We start from the raw sequence: 25,845 nt of genomic DNA, 5'->3' as shown, positions 1-25,845 counted from the left end.
CCCTCCCTTGCTCTTCCTCTGTGGTGTTGCTCTGCGGTGGTTTATGTCAAACGACTTTGCCCAAAGAGGGACATTGTGTGCTTTTATGAGTGTCCTTTAATTGTTGTTTGAAAGAGGAATAAGGTGGAAGCTGCTGGAGCCTGATATGGCACTGATTTACTGTCTGTTTCATGTTCGGAGGTGGGTACAAATTGGCATGTCTGATGTCTTGTCCCCGTGGCAGCCATGATTGCAGCTCAGGCAGTTTCTGAGCTATTTATGCATCCAGCCCACATGAGGCGGGTGACAGCGAGGGGAGCAGTGAGGAGAGACTGTTGCAAACCTGCAGGAACACTGACAGCCCTCTTTTCTTTAAAAAAAAAGTGATCTATGGTTTGTGATTGAAAGCCTGACACACTTTCAGTCTCTTAATTAGCCCGTATCATTCTGCAACAAGAGCAACATCTTTACCCTGACATTCAGTCTAACAGCTCCTCTTTAAAGCAGCTTACAGCGATCAAACCAGTCCTTTGACAGTTTTGTTTTGCTGCTGGTTGTGAAGGCAACCATCCATTCATTCTTCAGAAAGATGACGCTTCTATTTCTCTGTTGTGGTAATTCAGTGTTGGTTGTGTTTCTATACAATCCATCCTTCAGTTCATTTTCTACACCTGTGCTGGGCTGGAGCCTTCAGACATGCAAGTGGAAAGCATACCCATTTAGAGACACCCAAATGAGCCAAAGGATTCGAACCCCAATCCCTCTCAACAGTGCAAATTATTGTCTATGATTTTTGGATTTGAACCCAAGTGGAGCTGCCTCTTTAAAAGGACAGTTCCCCCAAATCAAAAATGCATATTTGCCTCTTACATGTAGCACTTATTATCAGATGTTGGAGATATCAGCCGTAGAGATGTCTGCTTTCTCTCCAGTATAATGGAACTAGATGGCACTCAGCTTGTGGTGCTCAAAGCGCCCAAAAAATACATTTGAAAAACTCAACAGCAATGTCTCTTTGCAGAAATCATGATCCAGCTACTCAAGATAATCCACAGACCTTGTTGTGAGCGGTTTCATGTAGGAACTATTTTCTTTCTACCTGAATCTACTCACAGATGAGAGGCTCATGCTTGTGACAACACAATATGTGAACATTAATGTCTTTCTTCTTGGCTGTGTTGTAACGTTAGCTAGCTCAGTGGTGCTAGGTGAGCTAGCAGTAGATGCACCCTTCCCTCTGCATTGTGAGCATAGTCTCACTCCGAAGTCGTCGAAATCCGGCGCTTGGGCATTGACTTGCGGTGTCACAAACCAATGAAAAAAGCTGTCCTTTAACGTCAGCATGATACACTGCCAATTGCGGTAATTGTTTAATGGTGCCTGGCAGCGTCAAGGGGAAACATGGCGGGACAAGGACGAAAGTTAAGGCGACGAAACAATAAATCAGTCGTGTAGCCTACCGTAAGATTCTGAAGCCAAACCCTGTACTTTTTTCCTAAACCTAACCACGTGTTTTTGTTGTTGAAGGAAAAAAAACGTAAATTTGTGGTGTTGTGCTGACGTTTATTTTGAAAGAGACTGTATGTAAACGTTAAATTTCCTGTGAAACAGAAGTGTATCTTGAAAGAAGACAATGCATGTAACAGGCAGAACTTGACAGGGCATCCCAGAACGTCAACAACCAACACACCCAGCGTACCTTTCACATCGTATCTGGACATGGAAAGTCCATGACCAAACGTCAATATGTGAGAATGTGTCGGTCAAGATGACGTTGGCGTGAGACGTTTGGAAGACATTTTGGTTACCCTGCATCACAACTTAAAGCCAACAAAATATCGTCACCTGTCGTCAGTAGTCTATTTCAGGTCAAACTGGCGCTGGCATTAGACGTCCCGACATGAAATCATTTTCGTCACCCGACGTCACAGCCTTAATTCAACCAAATATCAACGTCTAAAAATGTTGCTGGCAAGCTGAGAATTGTCTGTGTGTATTTCTGTCATGCATGCATGCTCGTCTTGATGTAACAGTCACTATCTGTCATTTCTTTCTTTCCTAAACCTAACCATGTTTTTGTTATTGAAGAGAAAAAAAGGTCAATTCGCGTTGTACCGATGTAGTGCGTTTATTTTGAAAGAGACTGTATGTAAACATTGCATTTCCTGTAAAAACAGAAGTGTATTTTGAAAGAAGACAATGCATGAAACAGGCAGAAATAATTTATGTTATCAAAGTATGAATACTTGGCACAGTGTGACAATACGATATTGCTACACAAAAATATCGCAATACTATGCTGTATCAGCTTTTTTAGATAATGTTGGAGGGTGTAGTTCGGTAGAAAGAAAATAGTTCCTACATGAACCTGCTCACAACAAGGTCTGTGGATTATCTTGAGTAACTGGGTCATGATTTCTGCAAAGAGACATTGATGTTGGGTTTTTCAAATGTACTTTTTGGCACTTTGAGTGACATCTAGTTCTGTTATATTCGAGAAGTCAGACATCTCTACAGCTGTTATCTACAACACTCGGCAACTCACACCAAAATAATCTAGGCTGATAAATAGCACTACAGGTAAGAGGCAAATATGTATTATTTATAAAAATAAATAATTTTTTTTAGGTTGGAATCAAGTCTGCAGTCTCTGCAGCAAGGACGTAGCCTTTATACATGGGGTGCCCCGCTCTACCAGGTGAGCTACTTGGCGCCCAAATATGTATTTTTGATTTGGGGGTGAACTGCCCCTTTAGCCTACAGAAAAAGAAGCAGTAATTATTGGTAATGATGTTTGCAGTGGTGCAGTAACTGGTAAAGATTGCTGCAAGTGGTAAACTGAAATCTGTGCTTCAAAAGATTGCTTTCAGAGTCGATCAATTAAAAAAAAAAAGACACATTTTCTTGTTCCAGCCTCTCAAATTGTGGTGATTTGATGCTTTTTTCCCCTTTAATGATAGTAAACTAAATATCCTTGTGTTGAGTATAAATAGCTATCTACGTCACTCTGAGCTGTGGGACACAATAAAGGCCATTTTCTAGTATTTCCTGACTTTTCTCATTTTTACTTTTTATTTAATATTATTTTTTTTCAGACATAGGACCTCTTAAAAATTATATTTTTAAAAACAAACAGAACAAATATAAAACAAAACAATAAGAAGCTAACAATATACTTAGGTATTTAATAATGAAATAAATGAATAAACAGGAAACTAAGAATTAAAGGGGGTTTGCATTTACAACAGAGCAGGTTCAGTTACAGAGGAACACTTTGAGTGCTATTCCATTATCATACAATCTATTACAGCAACTCAATCTCTTCGAGTAGATCCCCAAACAGAGTGTAACTCGAGTCCACCTTTGTGTAAAAGTGTCCAGTTTCAGTTGCAGTCTTGCCGCCATTCGTTCCATCGTGTAAACCATTTTGAGTCTCTGCATCCACTGGATAATAGTTGGTGGTTTTGCATCTTTCCTGTTCACTGCTATCATTTTCTTGGCAATCAGTAAGAGTATCCTCAGAATATTCCTCTGATCCGAACTCCGAACAAAAATATGAACGGGTCTGGCGGGACATCCACCTCCATTTCCCAACAATTTAAAGACAACATAAATGAATAAAAGGAGAGATGCCACAGTCTGCAGGTAAAGATAGAAAAGACTGACCAACATGTTGAATTGTTTGAGTTTTCTATTCCCCGAGCCGTCACTCAGCATCACTCAGCACAACAAAAGCAGAGTGACTTGACGCCTGTGTTGCAGGTGATGCTGACGTGTGTTCACACAGCTTAACTCACAGGAGCTCCACTTGAAACCGGGAGGAGCTGAGGGAGCTGCTCTGTTTGGTGTTCTCATTTTCTGCCTGCTACCCCTGCTGATTGGGCCGTGCTCCGGTCCGTCCGCAGAGATTAGCCCCCGTCACAAGTTACAACTCGCCTCTCCCTGCAGCTGGGAGCAATGGGGCCGGGTATATTAGTATAGCAGCCAAAAAAAAAAGGAATCAGAGGTTTGCGGTGCAGTCGAGCACAGATATCCTCCATCCGGGTGTTGTCAAGATCAGCAATTAGCACAGCTGTTTCAACATTTAGACCAGTGCTTCAAGGAACGCTGGTTCATTTGTGCTGCGTGTTTTTTTCTACACAGATCTGTTTTTGGCTCATGATGCTGCAGCTCCTCTCAAAGATTTCTAAAGATTTACTGTGAGACTGAGAGATAATCGATGGCCCTCTCCGTCGTCTCCAGATGGGTTGAAGAGCAGCGATTAGTGTCAAGCACATAACTCTCCATTAACAACTGACAGTGCATTTGTTTCTTACAGTAAATGTTAGAGGAGGCGTCTTAAACAAATAAATCATTAATATTTATTGGCCCTGCATTTTTGCTGGTTCTTATGTTTGAGAAATCTGCATGAGCAGATTATGAGACTATGGGCCCCTGGGCACTGATATGCAAAGGCCCCCACCACCTCTCCCACACAGGACCAAGACACAGAAACTTGGTGGTGGTTTTTCCATCTCTTTGTAGTCGTTATGCATCTTTTTGTGGTTTGGTGTCTCTTCGTGTTCACTTTGTGTCTCCTTGTAGTCGTTTTTTGTCTCTTTGTGGTCATTTTGTGTCTCCTTGTAGTCGGTTTGTGTCTCTTTGTGGTCATTTTGTGTCTCCTTGTAGTCGTTTTGTGTCTTTTTGTAGTCATTCTGTGTCTCCTTGTTGTCATTTTGCATCTCTTTGTGGTCATTTTGAGTCTCCTTGTAGTCGTTTTGTGTCTTTTTGTAGTCATTCTGTGTCTCCTTGTTGTCATTTTGCATCTCTTTGTGGTCATTTTGAGTCTCCTTGTAGTCTCTTTGTGTCGCTGTTTGGTCATTTTGTGTGTCCTTGCAGTCATTTTGTATCTCTTTGTGGTTGTTTTGCATATTATATTTTGTGGAGATGCATTTTCTCTGCATTATCTTTTTGTGTCTCTTTAGGGACATTTTGAGTCTCTTCCTGGTCGGTACGTGTTAATTTGAGTGACATTTTGGGCTCTTGGGTCTGTGCCCTTTAGGCTTGTTCAGTAATCCATTCATGCATGTTTCTAGTTACTGCTCTTTTACGGTAGTTAATAAAGATTTATTGCTCTCAGGTTAGAGCTATCTAAAGCGCAGTCCAGACCAAAGATTTACGATGAGACCATTTTACAACATGGCAGGGAAAAGTTGCAGCGGTGTGAAACGGCTGGTCTGAGCTCGACTCAAGCTGGCTGATGGTGTCACCTGCCACTCCTCTGGTCAAATCGCCCTCAGCTAGTTTTAGAATGTAAAGCAGTTCACTTGTTTTAACAGCCAAGGAGCTACTAATTATATTCAGCCACAAAACAAGCCTGAAAAGCTGTTGTGAGAGTTGTTGCATAGAGATGATACACCATCTCGTCTAGTTGCATTGGTGTGAACTGCCAGGTTTTCAGAACGACTTAAACGGCGCATTGGAAGATGTTAGCTGCTCATATTTGTGCAATAAGAATGGAGGTAGGGTCAGAAAGCCGTGAGCTTAGCGTAGTATAAAGGCTTGAAGCAGCACTCCAGCTCGATACTTAACACACAGTACATGAAAACAAATAAGCATATTGAAAAATGTCAAACTATTCCCTTAATATGTGCACTGTCTCCAATAATTTGTACCGAATGACAAAGTCTTCTCAAGAAACCTTCTAGTAGATTATTAAACAATGAGTGAACCTGTAAAACAAAGCACTTCCTCTTCTCGGCTCCACTACTTTAAAGACAAGTGTTCGGCTGTATGAACTGAGCGCAGTGATGAGAGGTGACACACGCCTCAGCTCCAGCAGGAACACAAATAGCTTTTGTTGTGCAGGAGAGCCAGAGCAAAGCATGTAGTGGCAACAGTTTAATTCAAACAACCATAAAAAAGCAGCAGCACACCCGTTGTTCACTGAGAGAGATGGTCTGCAGCGGAGCATCTGCACAGAGCAGTGGAAGTGAAGTCTGCACAGAGAGTGTGTCCTACATATTCTGTGGTGTCTAGGAAGGATTCACTCACTGCTTGGAGGTAGTGGTGTTGTCTGAGCAGCACATAATTCATTATTAAACATGAGCATGCTAATTTGATTTTAACATCTCAGGACCTTTTATTCTTTTTTCCACAATACGGGCAAAGTCAATAATTCCAGCACTTTGGTCCAGAGTGAAATATATAATATTATCATGATTAATTTGTCTCATTTTCATCATGTTTTAGTTTCCTTCATATTTGCAGTTTGCTTAGAAAATAAAAAAGTAATAATAATAATAATAATAATAGCCACAACTGCACTGGACTGTGGAATGGGCAATAATGTTAATGTTATTTTAATTAAATTTTTATTTTCTTTTTTATGCACTTACTTTAAGTTATTTTATGTCTATTTTGATACCACTGTATTATTGTTGATGAGGGGAAGTGTGGTTGTTGTTTTTTATGAGTTACTGGACAGTTGAATTTCCCTTCAGGGACAAGTAAAGTTCTTTCTATCTATCTTCTAATAATTTGTAATAATAATTTGTATGTGTGATAATTTTACATCACGGGTAAAACTGTTACAAGTTACCTGAGTTGAATAATCAGCGTCTAAAATATCTAAAAGTTTGGGCGCAATAAAGAATTCAGGAGTTTGGCCACTGTGGTTTCATAACCTTTTTTTTTTTTCAAACAAAAGTACTTGTTTTATGTTAAATACTTTTTTAGAAATATTTTTGAACAGTTAAAGTATATTGAAACTTGATACTTTATCATGTGATATAGATATTAATATTATATCATTATTATTAGTCTGATTTTGATTTTACTGTAGTTAGACAACAGCAACAATGACAATAACAATAAAAAGTAGATTTAAATAGACTTAAACATTCCTTTTATAGATCCCAGGGGACATTTTTTTGTATTTGGAAGCTGCTTAAATTTGTGGTAGGTTTTATTTTGTTGAACTATTAATATAGCGTACAGAATATAAATCTCACTTACTAAAAATTTGAAGGCAAACTGTAAAATGATGTCACTTATTTTGTTGCAATTCTATTTTCTTAAATGAATAATAAAATAATCAAATATATTTTTCTTTACTAATTGGTCATGTGGTCAAGAATACCATTATCCCAAAAATACCCTGAAATATCGCGATATTATTTTAGGGCCATAACCCCCACCCCTAGTACAGACCATAGAAAAAAAATGACTTCATCATAATTTTTAGATTTTATTAGTAAAAATAAATTGCAAAAATGACCATTCCCGCCTAAACTGGGACTCATATTGCAACTGCAATATCTGTCAAATTTATCGCATTATACAGCCTTTTACATCAGTAAAGTATCGCAGCACTTTTTCCGTCAGTTTTCAGCTCGTCAGTTGAAGCAAGACGTTGAAATGACTGAAGGTCACAGCACCATGAGCTTGTAGAGACACAAGTACTTGATGTTGATGGACTAAACATGAGAATATGACACTATGAGCTGCTGCTGCTACGTGCTGTGAAAAACTCACACCACGACAGTTTTTATCTGCCATGCTGCAGGTTTGTAGCTGCACCTCTCAGCTGCCCTCAGTCTGACTCCTCTTCAGTCCATTTTGCAGTGAGCAAAGCCAAAATGGATGCAGAGCACTGACGTCACTGTATTTGACACGGTGTTGCTAGCCGCCTTGGTGCCACCAGGGTGACGGTGCACACTGAGAGGCCGGGCAGGGGAACAATGATGTGACTCATGTTAGGCTGCAGATTCTCCCAAAGGGGACTTTGCAGCCGGGGAGGAGCTATGACCCAGTAAGCCTAACGACCAATCATCACACCCTCCTCTGAGGCTGCTGTTATCTCCTCAGCTTGAATGTGCCTGAAGCCATGCAGGACCATGGTGCAGCTGAATAAAACTGCCACTTCCTGTGTGACTCTGTGCGGCTGTCACACCGTGGTTGGTGCAGATGAGCAGGAGCTGGACCGAGGCTGCTGGGAGAATAGTTTTTTTAATCGTACCGATTCATCACCACTGAGGGGACGAGTCGACTTGGCACCTCTGTCCTTGTGGCCAGAAAACAAGACATGAATAATTGATCCTTCACACAGGCTCAGGAGGACTCCCCGCAAGCTCAGGCCAGAGGAACTGATAGAAAAATGATGGATGAGGACGGATAAGAAATGCTGGATGATGGGTGAAATTCTCAGTTACCACAAGAGGCCTTGGCTGGGTCAGGATGATGAGTAAAAGCCAGTGTGTGTGAATGTTTGTGTGTGTGTGTGTCTGTAAAAGAATACTATATTTTCCACCTCACCCTGCTTCAGTCTGGAGGGCATCTTATCCTTCACCAAGAGTTATATTATTTTTATTAATGTCACAGGATAATATTGATTTAACCTCTGACTCCTCTAAAATTAACAAATACAAATCATTTTTAAATCTCTTTTCAAAACTCTTGCATCCACTGAGATCTAAAGAGAAGACTGTGAATTTATATAAAGTAGGCCTGTATGATTGAATATTCTGTTGTCCTCTTATGTCTGATGATTTAGCAAGCCCTTATCATGGTTCAGCAAAAAGCTTTGTAATGTCATTATTGCAGCATTTCCTTTCTCATTTTATACATCAATGTTACAATAGATTACTTTCCCTCTTACTGCAGGACGAGTCTAACTTCTTAAGAGATGTTTTTCTTGGGTTTTCTCCTGACACTTCCAGTGGTGCAACCAAGGAGGGGCCTGGGGGGGCCATGGTCACCCTAATTCAATTGCTGGCCCTCCCAGTAGTAAAGTAATTGATATTCCGACATTACTGTCTTTAATGGCCCTGACACACCCAACTCACAGTCGGCAGTCAGCAAATGTCAGGCTGTTGGTGAGTGTCTGTCGCCCTAGTTTTGGTGGTGTGTCCCACACTGTTGGCACCAGTCGGCCCTTTGCAGCTTTTTATGGCTAATTCAGCATGTTTAATGCACAAGAAAAGAAATGGAACTGGGGAATACAGCAAACGGCTAAAGTCAAGAAGATACAGAAATTTAGCAGAAATGTATTATTATTATTTATGTGCTAACTGGCTAACTCGTCTTGAATCCGTCCTGTCGGTATTAATCAGGTTTCCATTTTTTAATGACAAGTTCAGACTACTACTGCTGCAAGTATTGAGAGTTATTTCCTCTCACACAGGCACAGAACATCCATACTAGTTGTCTGCTAGCTGTAGTCTTTGCGATGTGTTCACTGCAACTTTTTGGCCGAGACACTGGCGACGTGAGGTGACGCAACAGTTAGTCTCGTCACCACTTGTTCTTTAACGTCAGTTTGGTGTGTCCGGGCTGAAACAAGCTGTGGTGCACTCATTTTTGTAATCAAGGGTGAAGGTAACGTTATTTTGTGACTAGCCTACCCAAGGCTTCCATTGGTACCAACCATGTCGGTATAGCTTATCGGGAAGGGGGCTAAATAAAGCTCCAAAGTTAGGCTAAATTTTGGCGAGGGAACAGTTTGCATTGCCATTTTCAAAGGGGTCCCTTGAACTCTCACCTCAAGATAACTGAATGAAAATGGGTTGTATGGTTACCCAAAAGTCTCCCCTAAATTTGAGACGGCTTGTTCCCAGTAAATTCTTTGTTGCTTACAGATACATAACACACCAAAACAGGATTGTTTCCAAGCTCAAATTGTTAACTGTACCGATATTAGTCGGCACATCAGATAATTAGAAATGTTAAAATGCGATTCCTTAACTCTCCACATTAACATAGTTTTCAACAAGCCTATATACTACAACAGTGTAATGTAATTACTGTATTTCAATTATGGCTTTTGGTTTTCATCTGGCCATCACTATGAAAAATTTATAGGGAGGTTGGGACACTGGACACTTCAACAAGACTTACAGCGTGAATGTAAAAGCTTCCATGAACTGCATGAAATGACTATAGCTTATCGCAGTCACTCTGTCAGCAGTTTGAGCAGCTTGTTTCCTGTTAATCAGTAGTCTGCCTCCTAGAGTTGATGTTATATAGATAGATGGATAGATGAATAAATGGTCAGACAGACGATAAACTGCCTTGTCTCCATTTTTCCACTTTGGCGAGCTGATGTGAAATGAGCATACGGCTGAATGTAATCTCCTCCTGTGGTCTGACCGTGCTTCATTATGAGCGTAGGTGTTTGTTGACTGAGTCTTGTTGGGTGTTGTGGGGGGGGGGGTCTTCAGCGCGTGGGTTTTGTGCTGACCCGACCCAGAATGCAACACTCCCAATGCGCCCATAAGAGCAGAAAAGAGATCAGTGGCCATCCAGTGGATTGAACATGAAGACAGTCAGATTTTATTATTGTGTGCATCAGGGGTGTTTGATATGCATCTCAGTGGGCTGTGAGGAATAATTACATGTTCCTCCGTGGTGATTGTGGAGAGTTAGAGCCCCTAAATGAGCAGTAAAAACAGACAGAAGCACTGAAACCTTAGACTCCCACTCAGCAACATAAAAAACAGACTGAAAACATCATTCGTAATTCAAAGACCAGCTTGTATCTCAGTAAAATACTGGAACTCAAGCTCATGATTTGTTTTTTTGTCAAAACAGATACGTACTGTGGCGTTTCAGGAGTGAACTCATCACATTTCATTTGGTGTCCATGTTGCTCTGCCGTCTTAAATTGATCAGGAGTGCGCGGAGCCTCAGGGACAATCTATCAGAGGAGAAAATTTACTGAGTGCGTCACGACGAGAAATCAAAGATGTCAAGAGAAATGAATTCAGCGCTGCATGACATTACCAGCCATCTGCAGCTCAGAGGATTCACCGCTGACCTAATCATCCCCACCTCTCTGTCACGCACTCACACACATGCTGCATTAATCGCTCACTTCTGCACACATGCATTTCTTTTTCACTCTTTGGCACATATCTATGTTCACACACACACACACACACACACACACACACACACATACACAAATATAAAACACTCATAAAGACCATCATCACTCATCCTTGTCTCTGTCACAATCGCTAACTGCAGCATCTGTGCCGTCAAACTGAGCATCAAGATTCACTTCAGTGTCAGTGTGTGAAGGAAAGTGGAGAAAAGACTGCAGCAGTAACACAAAACTACATTATTGAGACAGCGTGAGCGCTGCAAGACTGACGTGACAACTAATAATTAACATTCACTGACTATTGAATGAAAATGTGTCATCATATGATTGCGTCCTATTTTTCATCTTTATACAAAAGCCTGTTGTTGACGTAAATAATTCCAAACAAATTGTAATTTTCAGTGATTCATCGCAGCGTTTATCTTTGATTTAATGCATAAAAGTCGATCACGCCACTATCTTGAGCTTCAATCTCATACACCGGATTTACAAATATTTGCCATATTACGATACTATATATTAAAGAGGACCTGTTATACTTGTGGTTAAGGTTTCTACTGGAACATGTTGGCACACTTAAATGCTCTAAAAGCACTTTATTTTCCTCATTCTGTCTGTGGTCAGCGTTTGCAAGTCTTCGTATCTCTGTGTTTCTGCACTGTCATAGCAGCCGGGGAACGACTGTAACGGAGAATAGCATCACTTTTTACAGTGAAAAATCAACAATGAAAGCTTCTAAACAAAACCAGACATGTTCCAGCAGGACTGTGAACCCAAATCTGGAAAATATTAAAGGTATACTATGCAGGATTTCTTCCTAGAAAACAATGTACAGACTCAAACAGAAGTAACTCATCACTTATGACCCACTAGAAGTGAATGGCGGTGTTTGTTTCTGCACAGACGCTGCCCTCTGCTTGTATTTTCTTATTTTCTGTGCTTGGGACGTTTGTTGGCACATAACCCCACAGTACCAGGTGCCAGACCGTAAGCAGCAGGCATCAAGGAGACATAGCGGCCAAAAAAACGCAAATATAGCAGGATGAAATCCCAAACAAGAGTGAATCTGGGGTTGGCTTTTACTTTCACATTTGCTGAAGTGTGTTTACATGAATAACCAACAATCCTGCACAGTACAACACATGCAACCAGCAACCCCATTTNTGGCCAAAAAACGCAAATATAGCAGGACGAAATCCCAAACGAGAGTGAATCTGGGGTTGGCTTTTACTTTCACATTTGCTGAAGAGTGTGTTCACATGAATAACCAACAATCCTGCACAGTACAACACATGCAACCAGCAACCCCATTTCCCTGACATGAGCATTCAGCTACATGTACATTAGCAGTGTACTCGCAGCCTATAATGGAGAATTACAGTATTTTTTACAGTTCAGATTTGCAACAAGACGAAACTGTTTCAGAATGTTGCAGAGAAAATTTAACCTGGAAATCCAGATGCCCCGCCCCTAGCAAATTCTAATTTGCCACAGTTAGTGCCGCCCCTTGAGTAGGAAGGGTGTATCGGTGAGGGCCAGACTCAAAATCTTTCTAGATTTGAGTCTGGATTTCCAGGCTAGAGAAAAGTTGCAGCGGTGTGAATTGGCCGGTCTGAGCTTGACTCAAGCTGGCTGATGGTGTCACCTACAACTCAGCTGGTCAAATCGCTGACAGCTGGTTGTAGAAAGTAAAGCACGTCCTCTGTTTTACAGCCAGTTGGTCAGGTTTGCTTGCTGCAGGTGCTCTGTCCCCACCGAGCCCTCAGTTTCCGTCCTCATGGTGACCCGGTGTTGGACGGTGGGTCGCTGCTGCTGCTCACTGTATGTGCTTTGCCCCCCCCACACACACATTCTCACTGATTAATTGGCGCTGATATATCATTGTGGTGTATTTATTATGAATACAGTTCATGTGACGGTCGTTTTGATTATGTTCATGTTTCATCTCTACTACAAATGTCTCACTATCACTATCCTCAATCATATGTTAAGAAGCTACAAATTATATTCAGCCACAAAATAAACCTGAAAAGCTGCAAATCAGAACAGAAGCACAGAGAGTTGTTGCATAGAGATGATACACATCTCATCTAGTTGCATTGGCGTGAACCGACAGGTTTTAGGAACGTTGCAAAACGGCGCGTTGCAAGTAGCGGTCTGTTTCAACTCATCTTAATGTGAATCTTTGGTCTGAACTGGGCTTAAAATCACCAGTAAAAGCGTCTAAACACAACTGGACATGTTCCAGCAGATATGAAATCACCAGCAACCAACTTTGTATGCTTCGCTATTAGCATGTAGCTTAATGTAGCAGTGTAGGTTAAGTAATGTAAACCCTTGAAGTGTACCTGGAGCAGATGACCGTACAGCCGACAGAAATATGGCACATTATGACGTCATCGTGTACCTAGAGTAGAAAAAACTGTTGGAAACATAGTGTTAAGAACATTGTAATACCTGAGGTTTTTGCACACAGGTATTACTTCTAAATACATTCATCTCATTATTTGAAACTTTGGCCACGCTTGATATGAATATCCTTCATTATAACACTATATATAAGATACAAAATACAGAGGCAGTGATACTGTAGGTCACCTTTAAAATTGGAAAAACACCCATATAAATTTCGTTTCGTTTGTTCTTGTGTGGTTCAGGTAAGAGCAGAAACAATTGATCAATTAGTTGAGCGTAGAAAATAAAGAAAGATTACACCTGATTAATCGTTTTAGTCATTCAATTTTTAGCAAAATGTCTCCATATGTGAGTGTAAACTGAATATCTTTAAGACTGGTAGTCTGGTAGTCTTTTAACTATTACCTGCAGGCTTTTCAACAAAACATTCAATAAATAATGAAAATACTTGTTAGCTGCAGCCCCAGCAGAGAGTGATAATATATGCATGAAGTTGTGTGTTAATGTGGATGTGTGAAGGTGTGTTGACTGCATGGTGGTGAAAGCTGAGGTTATATTTGGAGACAGGAATGACTCATCCTGGCAGCAAACGAAGGGGCTGTTAATTGGATGCAACTTTAAACCAACACGAGAACTTCACATGTAAAATGATGTTCCTCAGGCACTCAGAGCTCCGGTGACAGAAACATATCAGAGGATGTTTCACCTTTTTTTAGAGGCATGAAGTAGAAATGTAATTCTGGCTCTTGTTGGCTCTGTTAGGGAAGTTCAGGAAATTAATTACTACTTTAAAACAGGCTTCTTTGAAAGCTGTGTGATGTTCAAACCCAAGACTTTTTAATGGCTCCACTGTGCAAAATCTGGATGCCTTGTGCATTATTTTGAACACATCTACCACGAGTTCAGCCTGACATATTTGGGAACTTTGGATTCTTTTGGATCTAGAAATAGACGTAATTTTTGTGGGTTTTAACAATCCCCATTGTTTCCTGTTGCTCAGGTTGTTGTTGCTTCCTGGTGTTGCTCTGGGTATGTTTGTTTTCTCTGCTGCTCTGTTGAAAAGGCTTTTCAACATCACTGTTTGACTTGTTACAGAACGTTCTCGGCTCTGAGGTGTTTTTGCGCCGGCAGAACAGCAGCCTTTTATTTTTGTTTTCCATAAAGCAGCCTTTCCTCATGTCACAGAGCAACCCAGCAGATAAATATAAATATAGTTTAGATTCTGAAATAGAAAATATCTCTGTGTCTGTCTTGTTTGTTTAAAGTAACTTTGCTTTCATCTCAGTGTAGTGCTGTATATTTATTTAAACCTTTATTCGTTGATTTTTTGACCTGTGTGAGGAAGCAAAAAACACTGAGACACCTTATAAAGCTGAATGGTGAATGTTACACATCTGACAGACATGAAGTAACAGCCTCTACTTGTTGTGTGTCTGGCTACTCAAATAATGTGAATCAAGTTTTTACTCTCTTTTTAGCTCAGTTTTGGTCTCCACCAGCTCCTGAGGGAAATATCTGTCTCTTTAGATGCTAAATGCTCCGCTGTGTTCACCAGCTACTCACTGACTGTGTCTGTCTGCTGTTTTTTACTGAGTAGGTAGTGTACAGTGGTAGCCTGGAAATCCAGACTCAAATCTAGAAAGATTTTGAGTCTGGCCCTCACCGATACACCCTTCCTACCCAAGAGGCGGCACTAACTGAGGCATATTAATTGGATAGCACGATGGCCAATCAGAGCAAAAAACAAGGTATTCATTGCACTAAGCCCCATTTGTTTGCCAACCAGTGGGGCTAACTGATATATTATTCTTTTGCCGTATCCTGTTGGCAAACCGGCAAAAACGTCCTTCCTGGAAGTGAAGGCTTCTAGGGCAGTCTTCTGTTCCTCTCTCAAGGAAAAAGATAAGTGTAGTTGGCTTACGCCGGATTTCCACTGGATATGTGTACGTTGCGGAACGGCAGTGCTGGTTATCTGCTGCGTGCTCCGCCGTCCGTCAATACCCACCGGCTGCGTTTGTTGTGCGGAGCAGTGCAGCTCCGCCGGAAGACATCTCGGTGCACTGCCATGATTAACATCTCCTCGTCCATGGTGTTAACGGGGTGAAATGACATCTGAAAACCTCTGACCTGTTGACTTCAGGCCTGCCTCTGCCCATTATGTAGTTTTCAAGGTGTAATGCAGGGAAATATGATCCGCCGTGAACACTGTGGATTTTATTTTGAAAATTAACCGGATGTTTTATTTTGTTTCTGTGCACGACTTCCTGCCCCGCACGATCTGCTCTTTGCTAAATTGCTGCGTTGTGCTCCGGCGTCTGGCAAAAATAGAAGTCCTGCGTATCTGTTCCGGAAGGCTCCGGAGTGCCGGAGCTGTGACGGAGCCGGAACGCAGCACAGCCGCAGCCGGTGGAAACACACACATTGACTAGAATTGAATCGTATCGGCTCCGCTGCTGTGCCGGAGCGGAGACGCAACCAACACGCATCTGGTGGAAATAGGCTGTTAGCGTTTCTTCCAAAGCTAAATTGAATGGACCCGGTCCTTCGGCAGCTGCCATCTTAGCTGTTTACTTTTTGACTCCTGCGGCGCAGCGCTGTCCTCATCATGTTACGCCTGCCCGGAGCCCGCCTCTGTCAGACAGACTGATCTGATTGGTCCGATAGGCGATTCAACGGGCTCTGCTCGTCGGGGCCAGATCCCAGTGCAGTGCAGATTAGAATTTGCTAGGGGCGGGGCATCTGGATTTCCATGTTAGTACAGTGGGTTTATCGCAGATTTTTTGCTGATCAGGAGGTTGATGAGAGCAGTGAACCAAAACAGTAAATTTGTGTGCTGTAAAACCAGCCTGTTCTAATCTCCATTAAATAGCAACGCACTGTCACACTCCTTGGTTTGTGATATCAATGCCAAAGGCAACCTTTAGCGTCTTTATGACACGCCCCAGGGCTTTCAACAAACTCCAATCTATGCCATGTTCTCCCCGTGTCAGCGTGGGTTTTCTCAGGGTACTCCAGCTTCCTCCCACCATCCATAGACATGCAGGTTAATTAGTGACTCTAAATTGTCCGTAGGTGTGAATGTGAGTGTGAATGGTTGTCTGTCTCTATGTGTCAGCCCTGTGATAGTCTGGCGACCTGTCCAGTGTGAACCCTGCCTCTCGCCCAATGTTAGCTGGGATAGGCTCCACCCCCTGCGATGCATCACAGGATAAGCGGTTACGGAAAATGAATGAATGAATATTGCACTTTGTGTTCTTTAAAACTCTGCAGAAAAGACTAAATATTTCTGTTTATATCCAGTATTTTTCAGCCGCAGCTTCTCAGTTTATTGTCCAGCTCAAATGAAAACATATTTCTAGGTTCTTTTATATGCTGAAACAACACCTGGGCCTCTGATAGTTTGACACCCGGCTCATTGCTACACACTGCACAACATATCTCCACCAGTCGAAATAAGGTCAAATTGAAATGTGCCGCAGGTGAACCAGATCAAAGACAGCAGTGCCTTTTTTTTAACCATGTGGACATCAGTAACGTGATTAGACTACTCTATAAAAACATGATGTGACAATAAAACCACAATGTGGACACAACACCTGTTAGTGTAAACATGTTAGTTCATTTTCAAGGCAGCCTGAGTCATGATTAATCTGTACACATTATAATTAAACTTGTTTCGGCATCAGGGAAGAGAGAGGACGCAGGAGAAAAGTAGTTCTGTGCATCTCATGCTGTCAAGAAAATAAATTGAGCTGTGAGTGCGATGGGATTTCATCACTGCTAGTTTATTCGGAGAACGTTTAAGTGTGCCGACGGTCGCGGCGCCGCTCTATATGAACTGAACTGTTTCCTTCCTCCTCATCCATCTTCTCAGAGCCCATAAAGCACTTGTCTTTTTCCCTGCCAAAAGCTGTCCGCTGCTTAAACGGGTCTTGTATTTCTACTAAATAAAATGTCCCGCTCCTATCACCGAGTGCCAAGGCCTGATGTTAAAGGGGAAATCCATTTTCAGCAGCTTAGCAGATGCGCTCAACGTTTGTAACAGTGCAGCAAAGAGTAATTGTTAAAAGCTCAAGGCTATCAGCGAGAGTTATGAATGGCGGTTATGCGCTGGTGTTGAAAGAACTGCCTTGTCAGAGTCGGACTAATGTGGTTATAACTCCTCCGTTGGGAGCTGGAGATCTCCAGTGCACCTCTCAAAGGTAAATAGTTGAGAAGACTATTAACAAATGAAATATAATATTCCCAATGCGCTGCTCTACTAAAGAGCGAGATTGTGTTGTGGATCAGTAACGCTTACAGTATAAAATACCACCAATGACTCACTGTTAAATTATTCACAACCACACCTATTGGCTCTTTGTTAATTTAACTCTTGCTGAAGCTTTCAGGGATGAAATGATAATGACATAAACTCATATTTACAGATGATGATGAATGAAAATGCAAAAAAGAAAGCCCAATCGTACTCAATTTACGGAGCATGGGCCAAATCTGGCCCTCGATAGGATGCCAGGCCCCCAAAACCATTTTAATACTTACAGGGACAATAAATGGATTCACACACAAGTTTTTGTACTTTTAATATACACTGCCCAAAAAATTAAGGGAACAGTTAATGATCACAGTATAACACCACTTCATTTAAACTTCAGGGACATCAATCCGTCCATTTAGGAAGCACAAGTGATTGTGAATCCGACGTCCTGTAGTGGGACCTGTGCTCACAGCTCGATTGCCATTCGCCAGAGAACACCAGAATTGGCACGTCCGCCACTGGCGCCCCGTTCTCTTCACAGATGAGAGCAGGTTCACACTGAGCACATGTGACAGGCATGAAAGAGTCTGGAGACGCCATAGTGAACATTACGCTGCCTGAATATCATCCAGCATGAGTGGTTTGGTGGTAGGTCAGTGATGGTCTGGGGAGGCATATCATTGGAGGGTCACACAGACCTCCATGTCACAGCTAACGGTAACCTCACTGCCGTTAGGTACCGGGATGAAATCCTCAGAGCGACTGTCAGAACTTACACTGGTGCAGTGGGCCCTGGGTTCCTCCTGGTGCTGGACAATGCCCGGCCTCATGTGACCGGAGTCTGTAGGCAGTTCCTGGACTGACTGGCCCTCTCGTTCCCCTGACCCAAATCCAATGGAGCACCTATGGAACGTTATGTATCGGTGCATCCGATGCTGCCAAGTACCGCCACAGACTATCCAGGAGCTCACTGATGCCCTGATCCAGGTCTGGGAGGAGATCCCCCAGGACACCATCCGCCAACTCATCAGGAGCATGGACAGACGTTGTTAGGAATGTTGTTGCTGTGATGAAATTCACACAAGTTGGATCAAACTGTGATGTCATTATTTTTCCTTTGATTTCCTGTGTGTTTTTGAATCAGCCCTCAGTGGGTTGATGATTTTTGTTTCCCTTTCTGAATGACAAATACAGACTACTGACACCTGCTGGTGTGGAGAGAGATATTTCCTCTCATGCAGGTAGCACGCAGGTGCTAGTTGGCTGTTGGCTGTAGTCTTTGCGGCATGTTCAGGTGCAACTTTTTGGCTGAAACACAGGCAATATTAGGCAATGCAATTGTTAGCCTTTGTCGCCAACAGTTCTCTGATGTCAGTTTGGTGTGTCTGGTCCTTAAATGTGTCACAATTAGTTTACCCTGTCACATTATTCATAGTAATTTGATCCATTGTGAATATAAAAATCTTGAATACTATATACTGCAACTGCAGCAAACTGCACAATTGACATTTAGGCGATTCCTGCTCATTTCCTTTAGCATCTAGGCCTTCATGTTCCAGATGCTCTGAGCCAGGCCATACCAAACCCTGTGTGTGGTTTAGTGCAGCGTCGACTGCTTGGTGTAGCTCCAAGATGTCACGATTCATTTAGCTCCCATGTTTTCCCCCTGCCATCTTTTGTTAGCATGCTTTTAGCCTGCCGCATTGTATGTTGCACGTGTGTCAGTGTGTGTGGTTGTGAGAGTGTGTGAGGCTTCTCATCCCTCTGGCGTCTTTTCTGCTCACTAAAAAAGAAAATGGGATTACATAATTAAGTCTTTCATCAGCAGCAAACGACAGCCGGGGTTTTTGCTCGGTCCCCCCCATCGACTGTTAATTTATTATCAATTTACGCTTCATTAGAGATGCCAGAACTGTTTGGAAAACGGCTTTGTTTCACAATAACTCTTTATACTGTGAGCTTATCTATTTTCACTTAGCCTTTTCTTAGTAATTAGCTTTTGAAGCCAGTTACGTTCAATGATATCACCATAATATGTGTATGTATACGATCACGGTGATGTTTTCACTGCAGTTAGAAAGCGGCCACAGCTGCACAGTAACGCTACATATGCACACTGGGAAGGTATTTGTTATTCATAGGCAGAGAGACCACCGACACCCACTCTCATCTCAGTATCTCCGGCCTGTGAAAGGCTAATCAGATGGTGATGGGCTGCCTCGCTGCATTCAGATGGGCCTCAAGAGTCTCCTTGTACAAAGGTCGTGACCATGGTGACGAAGGAGGATCGACCAATCGTCTGACTCTTCAGAGAGATATAGAAAATTGAGAGGAGATGGATGTAGAGGACTCCAGCTGGAGCATTGTCGAAAGTTAGAGACGGAAAATACTGATTTATTTCCAGCCCCGGCAGCAGACTCACAGAGCAGGTGGCAGAGGTGATACAGGAGGAGCAAAGAGCTACAATATAAACCACATGTATCGTTAAAATGACAAACACTAATCCTGTATGAAACTAATAGTTGCCATTTGCTGAATTTATGTAGCATTAGCATTCATTTGGCTGACTCTAACCTCTAAGAGCCAAAATGAAAATGTAGAAAAGCCCCAGTAGCTTCATCTGCTGTGACGTGCTACAGACTCTGATTAAAAACGATACAGTCACCGCACGGTTTGGTATGATACACGTTATTTTTAACAAAGTTGAAATAAAGATAAGATGCTTTAATATCCAGGTAATTTCTGAAAAGTGTGTTTGAAAGTTTCCCGGATGGAAGTATTCATCAGTCATTTGATACTTATTATATGGAAAATGAGTCGTGTACAGGCTTGTACACATATTTCAAACTGTTTTGCATCTTCAGATAATCTGTGAACACTGCTTCCAGTTTCCCAATTAGCAGTACCAAATTGGAAAATTCCTTGCAAATTAACAAAATAAATTGGAAACTAAGGCCCTGTGAAATAAAGCTTTATTGATATTTCCTTTTTCTTAGCGGTGTCGTGGACTAAGAATTTACAAAGTAGAATCTAATTGGTCAAATTTTTCCTATTGTGACTGATTTTGTTTTTCCTCATTGATCCATGTTCTCATTGGCGACATTGGCTTTGATGTTTTTCCACACTTGAAGAAAGAGCTGAAACACCCAATTAAACAATTTGTCTTCTTGACTTGGCAAAAGAATTTATTTTATAATGGGACATGCTCCATCCAGCGCTGCTTCTTGTGTAAGTGAGGCGCTGTCCAAAGTACTGAAACAGAGGAAGGAAATCAATAGACAGACAGACAGAACAGTTCATTTAGACGCTGTCTACATGCATACAGATGCTTTTAAAAATGGATAATTACCCCATCAGTTCTGAAAACAAATTCTGTCCACATGACCTTTGTTTTAAAGAATATCTCTGTCCACACTAGAATGCAAAAACAACTCCAAACACTCACTGATGTTAGCTGTCTTTAACTGTTTCCCCTCATCACAAAGGTCGTAAAGTATGCAGGCTAAGGTTATGTTTTTAAAATGACTACTAGAGATCTCATCACCGTTGATTCTCCTTGGATATAAGGACAAAGGAGCTCACTCAAATATACAAGTGATGCTCTGGACGTGCAGAAGTTTTCCTACCACTCTTAATCCAGTGTTTTCTGCATGGTTTTGGTGGGTGTGTTTGTGGAGTTTTGAGTCACAGGGTGGATAATTGATCAGTTGATCCAATCAGAGCTGATCAGATTGGATTGATGGATGGGAGCGTCAGCTGCAAACTTTTAGACCCGGCGCAATGAACAGTCAAGTTTCGTCTTGACTGCGCCTACTGTTCTGCGGCTCTGTCCGTGCTGAGAGTACACTCTGCGCTGTGAGAGTGTGATGCAGTGAATAACCAAATGGTATACAGCACACCTAATGAACAGCTCCAAAAATAGAAAATCAAAATGTGGCGGTTGATGTTTTAATGGTGGCGGGCCGCCACAAATAAATGAATGTGTAGTAAACCATGTCATTGTCAACAATCTCTCTCTGGAAGTTGTCCTATCTGTTGGTTTGAACAGGCCTGATCTGAACTGTCATTTCTGGTGCACTTTAAACCGTGGACACTGGGGTGAAACAAGCAAAAACACTGGGTGTGCAGCAGGTGCCTTTATTCGTCTGTGAAGTGGTACAGCAAAAGTAAGTGTAAAGTGGTCATTAGACCAAGGGTAAACAAACCGGTAGTTTGGTGTTGTTGTTGCTGCATGCTAATTCCACAAAGCAACAATTACCATGCAAATTGAGAAGATGGTGTCATCCTTTCCCCAAAGAGTCTGTTTTACACATCCACACAGATTAACAGTAACCGGAGTTTTGAACAATCTGCACCTTAGAACGTGTTTTAAGAAATAGTGAGAGATAGAGAGAGATAGATGCAAGCCATAAACTATTTGTATGTGCTCTTCTCTGCTGCCTTTGATAGACAGAAAAAAATATTCAGCACCATTCAAGTGCTACGTTCATTTGTGTTCTACTTTGTACCAAAATAGGTTTTAAATCATGATTTTTTGGGAGAAACCAACAACCACATCCTAAAGGTGCTCTATTGGATTGAGATCTGGTGACTGTGGAGGCCATTGGAGTACAGTGAACTCATTGTCATGTTCAAGAAACCAGTTTGAGATGATGTGAGCTTTGTGACATGGTGCGTTATCCTGCTGGAAGTAGCCATCAGAAGATGGGTACACTGTGGTCATAAAGGGATGGACACGGTCAGCAACAATACTCAGGTAGGCTGTGGTGTTTAAACCATGCTCAGTTGGTACTAAGGGGCCCAAAGTGTGCCAAGAAAATATCCCCCACACCATTACACCACCACCAGCAGCCTGAACCGTTGATACAAGGCAGGATGGATCCATGCTTTCATGTTGTTTACACCAAATTCTGACCCTACCATCTGAATGTGGCAGCAGAAATCCAGACTCATCAGACCAGGCAACGTTTTTCCAATCTTCTATTGTCCAGTTTTGGTGAGCCTGTGTGAACTGTAGCCTCAGTTTCCTGTTGTTAGCTGACAGGAGTGGCACCTGGTGTGGTCTTCTGCTGCTGTAGCCCATCTGCTTCAAGGTTGGATGTGTTGTTGGTTCAGAGATGGTCTTCTGCAGACCTTGGCTGTAACCAGTGGTTATTTGACTTCCTGTTGCCTTTCTATCATCTTGAACCAGTCTGGCCATTCTCCTCTGACCTGCAACAACCATGCCACGTTCAAAGTCACTTAAATCACCTTTCTTCCTCATTCTGATGCTCGGGTTGAACTTCAGCAGGTCTTCTTCACCATGTCTACATGCCTAAGTGCATAAAGTTGCTGCCACATGATTGGCTGATTACCTATTTGTGTTAACGAGCAGCTGAACAGGTGTACCTAATAAAGTGGCCGGTGAGTGGAATCAACTATTTGGGATCACCCCTACTGTTTATTCCCTCTTAGGATATACAATATGTATTTTCAAGTTTCAACATTTTATCTTTTAAACAGTTATTAGTTTTTGATCATTCACAGTGTCAGTGCATGACACTCGAGCCCTCCAACATTTCACATACACAAACAATAATTAGTACCCTTTGGGAGTCATAATGGATCAGATTTAGTAAATAATGTGACCTATTTTTAGGCACCATAATGAATATTGTTACACCCTGGAGTGATAATGTTATCAGCTATAACACACACTGTAATCTTGGCCTCCACCTGATCTCCATGTACAACATATTTACATGGCTGTAAAACCTTCCTCTGTGCCTTCGACATTATTTGTCTTTTATGGGAGCAGTGCAGGCTGGGTAAATGTCAAAACTGATGTAGATACAAACTGATTGTTTGTTGCTGCTGCTGTCGTACTAAATTAATTAATTCTTATACTTAATTGTACTTTCAGTGTGTAGCCGGCTGTCTGTGGAGCCGGGAGAGGGATGAAAAATTTAAACATATCCAAACACAGCACCACTCCCATCCCTTTCAGTGTAGTCATGAAAACTGCACACAGGGTCATTTCCTTTTTTCCCAGCAGAGGCCTTATGTTTAATGCATTCTGTGTGAAGTGCAGGTTTACTGAGCCACAGTCTGTAGGCAACACAACATGGAGTAGTGTTATAGTGTCTGCTGGTGATGTCGCCCATAAATTCCTGAAGCGACGGTGGATTTAAAGCTTGGAGTTTGAGTTTATCACTCTCTGCTCTCTTGGCAGTTTGTTTTTGAGCCATGAAATCCAATTTTCTGCTGCAGGGTGGAGTTTAGAGGAGTGAGTAAGCACAGCCGCCGTGGCTCACGCTGTCTTTAATATATTCCTAATGGAGCAATCACTTCCTAAATTGCTTGGTAGATTAGAGGAAGTGAAGTTAGGTTTTTAGACTCTAATGGAAGAGAAAAACGTAGTGGGTTTAGTGTTCACTTCTGTACAGATATGAGGATTTGATGCTTTTCTTTGTCATATATGATGTGAAGCTGAATATCTTTGGGATTTTGGAGTGTTGGTCGGACAAAATCAGGCAGGTGAGGATGTCATGTTGGTCTGTGAGAAATTATACCGGGCATTTTTCACAATATTCTTGCATTTTATAGACAAGACGATTAAAGCTGGGGTCGATAGAAATATGAAAAAGACTTTAAAAAAAAGGCAGAATTTGAAGGTACACTGTTCTCCTGCAACTCGCCTCTCTCCCCTGTCTGTCCCAAGCCCCTCCCACCAAACAACCACAGGCATATGCACACACTTAATTAATAGCTTTCTGTCATTGTAGAGGCACACACAGCGCATTCACTCTGCCCCTCCTTGCCCGGCTCTGTCTGAGCACCAAAAATGAGGCAAGAATTAGCAATTCAGGCTGCTGTGGCTGCTGACTGCGGGTCTGTTTCCATAGCTGCTGCTCCCCCTCCTCCCTACAAGTGGTCTGAAGGGGCAGGGAGTGAGGCGGAGTACACACTGTGATTCAAGGCTCTAGCTAATATCAGCTTCATTTCAGTCAGGATCACTTTAGTCAACAAAAACTTTATTCCATTTCCAGTGCTATAATTGGCAGTATGGCTCTGTTCTGGGGCCTCTCTGCCTTTTCTAGGCCTACACAGAAAGCCTAAGGCGGAGAGGGCACAACTCTCCATCCTTCTGCCTGCCTACATGGAAAGCACAGGCAGGGAGAGCACACCTCTCTGCCCTTCCATGTGCAAACAAGGAAAGCCTGAGGCAGGAAAAGCAGTAGCCCCCCTGTAACAGAGCACAGCAGCATTAATGGCAAACAGAAATGACATTGACACCTACGGGCAATAAGTTAGACACAGCATGAAAAGGAGGAGCTAGGCTGGAGCCTATCCCAGTTGACATTGGGCAAGAGGCAGGGTTCACCCTGGACACGTCACAAGACTATCACAGGGCTGACACATAGAGACAGACAACCATTCACACTCACATTCACACCTACGGACAATTTAGAGTCACCAGTTAACCTGCATGTCTTTGGACTGTGGGAGGAAGCTGGAGAACATGGGGAGAACATGCAGACTCCACACAAAAGGGCTCCCCCACCCTGGGTTTGAACCAAGACCCCTTTGCTGTGAGGCGGCAATGCTAACCACTGCACCACCATAGCTAAGATTAAATTGCCTATCCCAGCTTCAATCGATTAATTGAAAAAATAATATGAAAATAATGATTTATTGCAGCCCTAAATTAATCCTTGAAAAGTGTACACCCAAATTCACTGCAGTCATTTAAGTCTGTGTATCTGTGTTGAAACATTTGTTAGGGACCGACTGACCAGGCAACAGACTGATTTAACAGCAGCTGAACATGTGAGTCAAAGCTGAGCAACTGATACAGAACTGATTGCTTAATATGACTACGTTGCCTTTCATCCAACTGACTCCATAAATGACAGCACTTGGTTGAATCTCCTGGCTCGGACATCATGAATTGATCTCTCAGTTGTCACAAACATGCAAGTGAAAACTAAAATGAGCAAATGATAGGCTGAGAGCCAGGCTGGTGACAACGCACCAAATGTCTTTCACAACATTTGCTGATGATGTGATGCTGCCCGTCAGAGTGAGAAACTGTTGAAACAAAAGAGCTGCATTTTTTTTTGTAAGATGACCACAGAATGAGGGATGAGCAGATCTGGAGAGATGGATAAATTAATTACTAAATGACTGTAAGTGGTACCATAGATCTTTTCTCTGGCCTATATAATTTGAGCTCATCCTGAAACCCACATTTCTGTCCAAATCCATCCAAAGCCTGTGGCCTGGGGAAGTTTGTGAGGCTAAAATCCAAAGAAAAGATATTTCTTTTTATGAGAAATTGAGCAAGACC

General features: G+C 42.1%; 1 protein-coding gene across 1 annotated transcript in view; it reads left to right on the top strand.

Moving 5' to 3' along the window:
* Positions 1-25,845, top strand: part of sv2a (synaptic vesicle glycoprotein 2A) — an 83,235-nt gene that overhangs the window by 973 nt on the left and 56,417 nt on the right. The window lies entirely within an intron of this gene.

This window comes from Epinephelus moara, chromosome 6 (genome assembly GCF_006386435.1).
Source record: "Epinephelus moara isolate mb chromosome 6, YSFRI_EMoa_1.0, whole genome shotgun sequence".
In the NCBI taxonomy this organism is placed as follows: domain Eukaryota; kingdom Metazoa; phylum Chordata; class Actinopteri; order Perciformes; family Serranidae; genus Epinephelus; species Epinephelus moara.
The sequence above is the reverse complement of the archived record's forward strand: the minus strand, read 5'-3'. Positions and strand labels throughout refer to the sequence as shown.